Source organism: Talpa occidentalis, unplaced genomic scaffold (genome assembly GCF_014898055.3).
Source record: "Talpa occidentalis isolate TD23 unplaced genomic scaffold, MPIMG_talOcc4v2.1 talOcc4.17, whole genome shotgun sequence".
Classification (NCBI taxonomy): Eukaryota; Metazoa; Chordata; class Mammalia; order Eulipotyphla; family Talpidae; genus Talpa; species Talpa occidentalis.
Genome location: NW_023601754.1, coordinates 23,346,115 through 23,358,126, shown reverse-complemented (window position 1 = coordinate 23,358,126; position 12,012 = coordinate 23,346,115). Strand labels below are relative to the sequence as shown.

At 33.8% G+C, this 12,012-nt stretch overlaps 1 long non-coding RNA gene across 1 annotated transcript; it reads right to left on the bottom strand.

Annotated features, from left to right (window-relative positions):
- Positions 1-489: 489 nt before the first annotated feature.
- On the bottom strand, positions 490-10,972 carry LOC119249177 (uncharacterized). The gene is made up of 4 exons (XR_005126091.2): positions 10,829-10,972; positions 8,270-8,352; positions 4,390-4,507; positions 490-1,892 (listed from the first exon to the last, which is right to left on the bottom strand). It is a non-coding gene; the product is annotated as an uncharacterized LOC119249177 (long non-coding RNA).
- Between the last annotated feature and the right edge of the window lie 1,040 nt (positions 10,973-12,012).

Below are 12,012 nucleotides of genomic sequence, written 5' to 3'. Positions count from 1 at the left end.
TTACCATTTGTGACTCAAAACAGTGCTTGAGGGTGGGCATCACTCTGGTGTCTGAGTGCAAATTAATATAAAGGTCATCTGCCCTTTTACATTGGTGTTGCATTTGGAGGTTAGTATCAAGATACAGAAACTGTTAATATCACTGAGAGTATTTTTAACTGTTAGTGACATTTTCTTTGCTTATAACATGACCCCTCAAAAGCCTGACTTCACGTGATTTTAAAAACTCACGTCAATTGCTAGATATTAAGCCTGTCTTTAGCGACAGCATTGAATAGTGACTGGTACAATGTTAGGATCAATAACAGTTTTAGTGAATTGAACTGGATTCTGTAGTCAGGAGAGTCCCATCTTGCCCTGACTAATAAAGAAGCAACAAAGTAGTCACTTTACTTCCACCTCACACTCAAATAAGTGAGTTAGACCTCAGAACCTCTAAAGTCTCTTCACGCTCCAAAATAATTATTTTCACACTCACCAAAATACTTTGTTTTCAGTAAAGAGTATTTATTAAGACATTAACATGCTTAGATACACAAAGTAACCACTTATTACACATGCCATCCTCAGTGAACTGTAAAGAAAATAACATGAAGAACAAAACTGTTTTCAGATAAGTTTTATGTTTTACAGCCATCACATGTCCATTTGCATATTAGAAAATTATTAACACTGATGTATAAACTTTTTTTCCCTCCAATCTTAGACTTAAGTCTAAAAGTCACTTTTTGGCAAGGTTACGTTCACAAAAATTTGCATTGAACTCTGAATGTAAATTATAGACTCCTACAAGCTTTTGAGAAATGTGATGAAAGATTTGCATTCCCAGATGCTGACTACAGCAGAATCCTTTCAACATATCAAACTCTCTTCATTATCACATATCAGTGTTCAAATGAAAAATTTTAGAGCATGTTAATTCTTGGAGGGTACTATTATTTTTTAGCTAATATGGCCAAGCAATAAATCTTTAAGTTGTCAACTACCAAGAATTTAGGTTTTCCAAAGAATATGATTTCCTTTGGCCTAATAAATTTATCCCAAGTTTATATTTTTTGATAATTAGTTGTAGAGTCTGTAAAAAGTTTTCTAAAAATAGGAATGATGACTACTACCATGGATTGACAACTTATGCTGTGCCAGGTACCAAGCGAGTACTTTACCTATGTCATTCTATTTAATGCTTACAGTGACTCAAGTGAACTTATGTATTAGCTCCCTTGGATAAACAAGAAAACTGAGGCTTACAGAAGTTAAGCAATTAGCCAGTTCAATCAACTTGTAAGTGGCAGAACCACAAGTTTAAGGCCGGTCTGTCTATGATTCCAAAGCCAGAGCACCCGTCATTATATCCAGTGTGGTGAGTGAGAGGCCCCAGACCTGCTATAATGAAGGTAAATGTTAATAACCTTATCTGTGATACATTCACAAAAGTATAATTTGCATCATTGAAGAAGAAGCAAGACTAATTCAAGTGGAATACAGAAAATCCTGCTCATTTAAATATTTTTATTTACATGTCTTTTCCCATCATCATTATTCTAATAAGATTATAAATACATAAACACCTGAGTACATGCAACACATTCCACAAAGAAACAAAAATGTACAGCACAATTGAATAAAGAACCCAAATTATTGTATACAAAGTGCTTTAAAAAAAGATCTTGTGATACATTCAGACCATATTTATTTGAATACTTTCCAATAATTACCAAGGGATGCATCATTTATAAATAATATCCAAAATCCCCTATTTCTTCTATAAGCCAAATTTAGTACTTCAGTTAATCAAGTGAATAGACGCTCCATTATGTAGTGTTAAAGGCATGTCACATAGCATCAAAATGAAACCGATGGGCTTCTTGCCGCTTTTCTCTATCATCTGCTTTCTGAAAAAAAAATTACAGATTAGTTTATAAATGACAGGAAAATGTCAAGGAAAGACTCATTTCTGAAATAGAAAGTGAATAACAAAAGCCCTCAACAATTAGGCAAAAATGTGGTTTCATTATGTAATAATCTCATGAAGTAATTTTGTAGTTTACAGTCACTATTTTACAATTAGTGCTCCACTAGTTCAAAAAACAATAAATGTTCCTTCCTTACTTTGTTGTATATTTAGTTGAAAGTAGAAGCAAACATTTCAGAATCTGTAAATCCGGAATCATTTCCTCCACTCTTAATACTGAGGTTAATAAATGAATCTAAACTAATTATATTAAAAAACATTATTTTTGGGTTAGCATTTGATTTAGCATATATTTAGAGATCCTCTGCTCCCAGAAAGGAACCATGCTAGGAATTCTGAGGGATTAAAAAACCCCTCAGTTTTGTATGTTGTTCTTAAGGAACTTAAAAGGCTACTGTGAAAAATACTGCATTTCAGGGAAAAAAGTGAAACTACTCTGAGCGATTATTTTTAGCTTGGGATAAGGAAAGGGAAAGTTTTGAAAAGGTAGGATTTATGGAAATGGGGGGAGGGTATCATCCTAAGCTTGGGTAGAACAGGAGCTTAGCATGGGAGTCTGCAGGGGCCGGGAATAGTGAAAGCAGCTGGTGAGAGACAATGCTGGGAGGTCTAAGTGGAGTCTCGTGGGAGCATGTGTGATGAAGGGCAGGCCAGGGGCTTACACATGTTAGGTAGTCGGTAGTCAACAGACGTTTTGAACAGTGGAGTGGCAAGATTATAACCCTCACTTAATGATAGCAATCTGGCAGCAATGCGCTAAATGAAGCGGGGAGGCGGCGACTGGAATCAGGGAGGCCAGGGAGGACGCAGCAAGGGGCTAACTAAAGCACTGGTAGGCGCACAGAAGCGGGGTCACTGCAGCTTCTTAAGGAGACAGAAATAAGAGGGCAACTGATTCAACTTGTGGGTTAATAAGAAAGAGACAAAGCTTTAGAATTCTAGTTTTGAGGTGTGTCTATTGATCTAGGAAGAGATGCCAGGGGGGACTATTAAAAGTGGGGGGAAGAGACCCACAGAAAGCAGCCAGGTCTGGGCTATTTGAGGTAGGAGCTGAAGTCATGATTTTAGATAAAATTGGTAGAGAAAGTGTAGAAAGGAGGCTTAGAGCACACGCTGATTAGGAAATAGTTGAAAGACAAGTAGACAAAGAGGAAGGAGACAAGCAGCACAGTGCCATGGGAGAGGACACACAAGCACATACATATTTGTATTTAAAACTTCAGTTTTTGCCCCTGTTATCATTATTGTTCTAAACCCACAATGTTTATGCTATACTCAGTCTGAGAAATTAATGAAACTATTTTGCTTTCCTTCATAGGTCTAGAGTTATATAATATTGTAAATTATACTCTGACACTTCTGGACAAAAAGTATGCTGCCTCATACTTTGTTGCCTCACCTTTAAGTGGCAAAATTAAAATGAACTGAATATGCAACTGTCATTGTTTCTGACACATAAAGGAGTCAATTTTTAGAAAGACCACCTATGAACATTTATCATAACAATATGTTCTCTTTTTCATGTGTTAAAAAAGCTGAGATAAAGCAGAAGGTAATTTTAGTTAACAAAAATGACTACAACAGGCATGATAATTCAGAGAAGTAGGTGCAAACAGAGAAAACACTTTTGTGACATAAAGAAACCTTTTGGGGGAATACTGATGGAACCTGGTAGTTATACACTTAATATGTATTTACACAGAAATAGAAATGAGTTCTAACTAAGTCATGTGATACCTTCTTTTTTTACTCCTCAGGAACATTGTATAAAATCTACATTTTTAGACTTTTATTTTCAATTATTATATAAATTAGTTTAGTACAAAGAATACTTGATAGATGAAAAAAAGGTTTATGAGTTTGTTACTTCTCACTAAAACCTTGAAAAACTCATTTAACTTCTCTGTGCTTTAATTCTCTATGGAGAGATAGCTGTTGTTCCTGAGGAAAAGTATGCATGGCACTCTCAGTAGATAATGACTAAGGTTAATTAACCAGATCATTATGAAATTTCTTCTAATAAAGAAATTTCTGTAAACATGGTGATTTGGGGGTGATCATTTTATTGCTATTGGACAATATCTAAGTTTTAAAATAGCCTTCTATAGTTTGTATGAATATTTATTTATTTTTTAAAGATATATTTATTTATTTATACAAGCACTGGGTATAGTCAGAAGCTTCGCAACCCAGCGCTCCACCGCTACACCACCGGGGAGGCCCAAGTTTGTCTGAATATTTAACAGTAGTATCTTAAGGGAATAAAAGAAATCATTAATTAGATGACATTATGGACAGAAATCAAAAAATCAGAAATCTTAGTCATGTGAAAAATGTTTAAAATACAGTGTTTTTAAAGAGAAATATGTGACTACTGTAAATTAACCAAAGTTAATGTTTCATTTAACTGAACAAACCTTTTCCTGCCAATGTAAAATGCCAATTATTGCCAAGATGAAGACACAGACACCGATGAGTGCTATAGCAGTGAGTAGAACAATGTTACTTGGTGTAAGGTACAGTTTGGCACTCCAGCTGCAGGTGAAAACAGAAGAATTAAAATTACACATATTAACTTAAATATAATAAAATTCTATTAGACCAAAATGCAAAACTGCTTAATCAGCCAATCCATTCATTAACTCATTCATCTATCTCTTTATTCATTATAAATAAAAGTGAGTCACTTTAGACAGGGCTAAGGATATGGTCGATCCTGTGGGGTTCAGATTTACTCAGAGAATTAAAATAGAATAGAATTTTTGATGAGATGTTTTGATATTTTCCTTTGATCTTGTGAAAGCTATTCTTAAGTAAACTTATGCAAGGTGTTTTAGCCAATCTTAGACATTGCACATCTTGATTAACTTGTTGAATTTGAAATCTTGACTTTAAGGCTATATGTTAATGATTTTGATAAGTTTTCTATATCATTTTATTTTTTGATCTGTATTCATAAAAGTACTATGACAACTAAAATCACCATATGTTCAAGTAGGTATAGATAGATGACATGCAAAACTACCATTTCTGTGTTATGTTTAGAGGGCTTACGTTACTACAATGACTCTTACATAAAGACCTCTTATGAAACCACTTTTAGTCTTTCAATGTTAATGGCAATAAACAGATTTAGCATAAATAGGATTAGCTCTTCTTTCTAAAACACTTAATACAGTACTTGTAAACTCTAAAAAGCCTGAAACCAAGGTCTCTATAACGAACTGTGTGGATGGTTACATACAAAGAACTTTTTGTTCTCCCTGAAAATAGATAATAGTTATATTTTCACTTCAAAGTTTAATAAAGGTAAAATCATTCTAATGAATAGCAAGTTGCGATTGACTTATTTTAGGGTAATTAAAATTTACTGACCCCTAAGTTAGCCTTTCGTCAATAAATCTCAAAATACACCTCAAACTAAAATCAATTGTTTATTATGTACATAAATTTGAAAAGAGCATTTGTTGAGAAAGAGTGAGACATGAAAAATATTGAGATAATGGAAGAAAGCTAAAAAACAAATTTTAGAAATTCATAAGAGTAAGTAAACAGGATTAATTATCTGAAGTTATCTATTCTTAATATTTTACCTCATATTTAAAAATTATTTCATGAGAATTTTTGAGTGTACTTTTTAAATAGATTTTAAATACCCAAGAATATAAAAATGTTGGCCAAAAATATTGAATGGAAGGGCAGTTTTTATTTTTATTTTTTAAAGATTTATTTATTTAAGCATACTAGAGCTGGGGTATAGGCCAGAGGTGTGTGTGTTGGGGGGAACTGAGAGGATTCACCAGAGACAGAGTAGGGAACAAAACAGGCAGACTGACTGAAATACACTGCTGAGGGGAGCAGCGGGTGAGTCAGGAAAGTCTGCTGTGCCATGTGGGTTGCTACCTGGCCAGCCGGGGATTGAACTTGTGCTGCAGAGGCTGCAGATAGCTTCAAAGGCTGCATCTTAACCCCTTGCACCACCAGGGAATCCTGGAAGGGCAATTTTTAATTTCTTGCCCAGAAGCATTCTTTTGTATCAATTTCTTGTACACCATTCCAATATATATCTTGTTTTTAAAATAAAAATCATTGCTTATTATATGAATGCATTTTCCTTTTATTTTTTTTTTTGCTTACCACTATTTTAATAGATTATTCTATGTCATGATTTTCCAACATGGTATAGAATTATCATAATTTATGCAGTTTTCTACTCATGATGCAGATTTTCTAGAATTTTTTTTCACATAACACTATCAAACATATGATGTGGACTTATTAGGAAGTCTGAAATCAGACTAAAAGTATTTCTATTTATGTTATTTCAAGCATGATGATGTTATAAAGTTGTTTTCTCTATTAAGTAGCTTGGTTCTAAAGCCAATAAATCCACCATAAAATATATCCAGTGGTGTGCTGATAAACTGGCTCTCTAGAGGAAAAACCCAATCTATGGCATTTGCCAATTTTCATGGTGTAAATTTTCCCATCATGACTGATTTTAATGTGATCTCACTGAACAGAGTTAGAAGGAGATGCATATAATTCTAGCTCATGAAGTAGCATGAGCTAGTTCTAGAAAAGTATTGAACACATTCCATCAAAAAATTTAATAAACAACAACACAACCTGCATTTTGAGAAGAAAAATAACATGCAGGACATCACTAGTTATACATTTGCAGATGCACTATACTGTTTCTCTTTGATTATTTTTTTAAAAAGATTTATTTTGATACAAAAGCTGGGATAACAGGCCAGAGGCGTAGGAGGGTGAGAGGATTCACCAGAGACAGAGTGGGGAGCAGAACAGGCAGACCACAGAAATATACTGCTGAGGGGAACAGCAGGTGTGACAGGAGAGGTCTGTGGCACCATGTGGGATTCTCACCACCAGCTGGGATTGAACCTGCACTGTTGAGGCTGCATGGAGCTCAACCCGCTGAGACACTGGGGAGGCCCTCTCTTTGATTAACTTTTAAATTAATATCAGGTCAGCCTCAAGAACAAATTGTATTCTTCCAATGAAATTTAATTATTTTTATTTTTAATATTTTTAAAATTAAGGTAACATTGGCTTACAACACTGTATATGATTCAGAAATAAAGGATTCCATTTCCGCAGGTGTATATTACCACACCATGCCCATCACCAAGGCACCCATAGTCTCTTTTCACCTACTTTTTTAAAAAGACAGACTCAAGCTAGTAAAGGAAAATGAACAAAGATAAATTAAGGATTTAGAGTTAAATGCTATATAATTAAAGGAACATTCTGCTAATAAGGATAAAAATAACTACTATTCACTGAAAACTTATTGTCTCCCAGGCACTATATTAAACATATTCCATCTTTATCTTTATAGGTAGGTAATGTCATTCATTACAGTGTAGAAGTTGACTGTCAGACTTCTGAATCCCACAGTTACCCAGCAGTATATCTGAGTTTCTAGCCTAGATCTGTTAGACCCCCAAATTTTGTGCCTATTTCTCAAAGCATTTACTAAAAAGACCAATGTTTATTACAATGTTCAGTATCTTAATGTTTTAGAATTTATAAACAGTAAACCTGAAAACCAGTTTCTTTAGTAGAATATGTATAAATCCCTAATTAGTTAACCTGCTGTTTTTCCAATAAGGTTTAATGTATTCTTTATGAAAAATGTCAGAGATCTTCTATATAGATATGTCTCATCATTTAAGGTGTGATGTAAGCAAATTAAGTGATAGCACATATGGGAACACAACAGGAAGAGAGTTTTTTTTTTTTTTTGTGGGACCCTCGCTGCCTGCCGCCAGGCAACGAACCCGTGCTGCAGATGCTGCAGGCAGCCCCGCAGCCCCGCGCTCAACCGCTGTGCCACCAGGGGATGCCGAGGAAGAGAGAGTTTTTAAAAGATGTAATAGTAGATATGATTTAGATTGACATTATTTTTATCAAATTAAGTTCACCCAAGGGCCTCCCCGGTGGCGCAGCGGTTGAGCGCTGGGTTGCGAAGCTGCCAGCAACCTCTGCTGTGCCGGTTCGATCCCCGGCTGCTCCCAGGCCACCGGAGGAGGGTCCCATATGGCGCGCAGACCTCTCCTGCTGCCCGCTGCTCCCCTCAGCAGTGTACTTCATCAGTCTGCCTATTCTGTTTCCCGCTCTGGCTCTGGTGAATTCTCTCACCCTCCCGCGCTTCTGACTGTACCCAGTGCTTGTATATATGCATGTATCAATCAATCAATCAATCAATAAATAAATAAATCTTTAAAAAAAAAAAAAAAAAAAAAAATTAAGTTCACCCAAAGACATTACCTTCGAGGAACATTGTGAGGATATGGAATGACAATTAGTTGGGAATTTGGAATGATTGCAGTCCACTCTTGTTTTCGTACAGTCTGGAAAAGGAATTTAAGAATATTTAACAATGAAAAATATCAAAAGATTCTAAGAAATAAAGAACCTCAACATAATAAAGGCCATATATTACAAACCTATAGCTAATATACTATTTAATGGTGAAAAACTGAAACCTTTCCTTGAGGTATCAGGAATAAGATAAGGATGCTCACTATCAGCACTACTTTTTAATTTAGTATTAGATTTAGAGCAATTATGCAACAGGAAATAAATGCAATCTAGGTTGGAAAAGAAGAAGTCAGATATTATTTGAAGATGCTATGATATTATACATAGAAAACATTAAGGAGTCCACCAACGAGCTATTAGAAACAATAAGTGAATAATTGTAACATACAAAAATCTGTCAGCAACATAAAAAATCTGTTGCTAGTTATATATATAAATGAGAAGAAAAATTAAGAAAATCATTTCATTCACAATCATTTCAAAAAGAATCAAATACCTAGGAATTAATTGAACAAAGGTGAACAACTTATATATGAAAACTGTAAGATGTTACAAAATGATTCAGATCATGACATAAGGAGATGGAAAGACATTCCATGCTCATGGATGCTCATGGATACTCAAAGTCACTATTCTTCCATAAGTGATATATAGATCTAATGCAATCCCCTTTAAAAATGGTAACAATATTCTTTAAAGAAAATTAGTAGAGAAAACGAATATTAAAAATATTGAAATTTATATAAAAACTTTTATAAAAGCCCTTGAATAGCAAAAGCAATCTTGAGAAAAAAGGGAAGAAACAAAGGAATTGTTATTTGACTTTAAAGTATACTAAGAAGCAACAGTAATCAAAACAACATGGTATTAGAATAAAAAACACACATGGATCAATGGAACAGAACCAAAAGCCCAGTAATAAATACGTGTATATATCAACTATTTTTTATGATAAAGGAGCTGTGGTCATACAGTAGGAAGAGGAACATCTCTTTAACAAATGGTGCTGGGAAATCTGGATGGCTACATATAAAAGAATGAAGTTGAATCACTCTCTAATTCATGCACAAAATAAATTGAAAATGGATTGAAGATTTAGATAAAAGATCTGCAGCAATAAAATGTATAGAAGAAAATACTGGTGATACATTTCATGGCATTAATGATAAAGATGTTTTGGAGACTTTCCTTTCCATGGCAAGGAAAATAAGAGTAAAAGAAAACAACTTAGATTACCTCAAATTAAAAAGTGAAAGAAAATCTAAGTAGGTTAAGAAAACATTCCACTGAATGGGAGAAAGTATTTACAAATTATACAACCAAAAAAGTGTCCATATCTAAGCATATAAAAAATTACACTTTTTAACAATAAAAACCCCAAAAACCCAATTAGTAAATAGGCAGTAGATCTGAACATGTAATTTACCAATGAAGAAATCCACAAAGCCAATAAATAAATGAAAAAATTTAGGTCAAAAGCACAATGAGGTATTGTTTCATGCTCCTGAAAATGGTGCATATTAAAAAGACCCCCAAATACAAATGCTAGAGAGGATATAAAAGAAGAAACCTATTATAGTGTTGGTGGGAATGTAAACTGGCACGGCCATTTTGAAAAGAGATCTGGATTTATCTGAAGAAAACTAAAATGGGAATACCATATAACCCAACAACCCCACTCTTGGGAATCTATCCAAAGAATATGAAATCATCAATTCAAAAATTGTATGCTCTACAATGTTTGATGAAGCATTATTTTCATAACAAATATATGGGAACAACCTAAGTGTCCAATTATAGTGGACGGGGTCAAGAAGATGTGGTCAGTCCACACAATGGAACACTATCAGCTATAAGGAAAGACAAATGTTGCCATTTACAGAAAAATAGAAGGGGTTTGAGGCAATTATGACAAAGACAAATATTGGACATTTACATAGTGTACAATTTGACAAAGCAAAATACTTATAAAAATTAGTGGGCAATAATAAATGAAGTGATGTCATTTCATTTGAAATGAAATGTATTCTTTCATTTAAGGTATAAAATTATATGCAGCTGTACATATAATTCTGTCTCTATATAAAAGCAAGAATTATTTATTTTTACAATAAGAACACTCAAACAGAGAATCCAATTTATACAGTGATTAAAAAAGTAAGAAACAAACTTACTTTTTGACTGAAATCCTAGGTATGGATTAAGCTACATTTACATATAGAAAGCCCAAATAGACTTTCTGTGCTCTGTTGGCAGACTTAAAATATTTTTTCATGTTAGTATGTTAGATGGTGAAAATGATAAGAGGAAAAAACAGGAAAGAGAAATAGGAAGTTGTGAGATTTATGGGAGAGGTGGCAGGAAACTACTTTCAAATTATGAAGTGCTATGTGTAAAAAAAGCTTAGATCAATTATTTTATTTAAAGGGAATAAAAATGTTTGAACCATTTGAATGTCAAATATTAAAACACAGATTAGTTGTAAAAAAATAAATTTTTACTTACCTTCTCTCCGGATGGACGGGGAATACCAACATAAAGATGGTCAAGAAAATTTGCACTTCGACCTAACCCAAGTACATTGTATGGCAGTTGAAGAGCTAAATGTGCTGACTGGCTGAGTTGTCCAGCTACATATATTAAAAAAAAAAAAAAAAAAAAAAAAGACAGTCTTTGGAAACAATATTCTTATCACATGTTAAAATGATGAAATGTTAAAAGTTTAGGTGTTAGAACTTACTTTTTAGGAATAAAAATGTGAAATGAAATGTTCATTAATAGTAATGATTTACTTTTAAAAGAAATGTTGCCTTTCTGAGATATTATTCACACACCATAAATATTACCCATTTAAAGAGTATAGTTAAATGGCTCCGAGTATGTGCAAAGAGTTGTTTTGACATAGCCACAATAATGTTTTAGAATATGTCATCACCCTAATGAGAAACTGTACTATTAGCAGTTACTTCTATTTCTGTTTTTGTTTATCTGGTAATGGCTAATAATTTTCATTCTGAGGGACACCTTTGCCACATACAGTATTTTGGATCAACAGATATTTCTTCTTTCAGTATCATCCCATTGCTTCTTGCCTCTATGGTTTCTGATGAGAAATCAGCTGTTATCTTGAGACTCTCTTGTATGTGATGTGTTGCATCTTTTTGCTTTCAAGAGTCTCTTTGTTTTTTGATAGTTTGGCTGTGTCTCAGTGTGGGTCTCACTGAGTTTATTCTACTTGAGATTCACTGAACTTTTCACATTAATTATGCAGATTAATGTTTTTTATTAAATTTTAGTGGTATCAGCCAATATTTGTTCAGATACTTATTCTGCCCTTTTCATCCTCTCTTTCCCATCTAAGACTCCTCTTATGCATGATGGGATCCACAGGTCTCTGAGGTTGTTCATTTTTCTTTTGTCTTTCTGAAACCAGATTGTATTGATCTTCCTGTCCAATTTAGATGACTTTGATTACTTTTTCTGGTCTATTTGCTATGTCTAGGAATTCCAGTCACAGTTGAATAGCAGTAGTGAAAGTGGATATACTTTTATTTTTCTTTATTTTATAGAGTATACTTTACACATAATTCTGATTGTTAATACCATTGTAAAGTAGGTTATGCTATAACTTAATATCTATAGTTACGTAACAAGGCAGTACAGGAGATGAATTCCATTGTAATAACTCC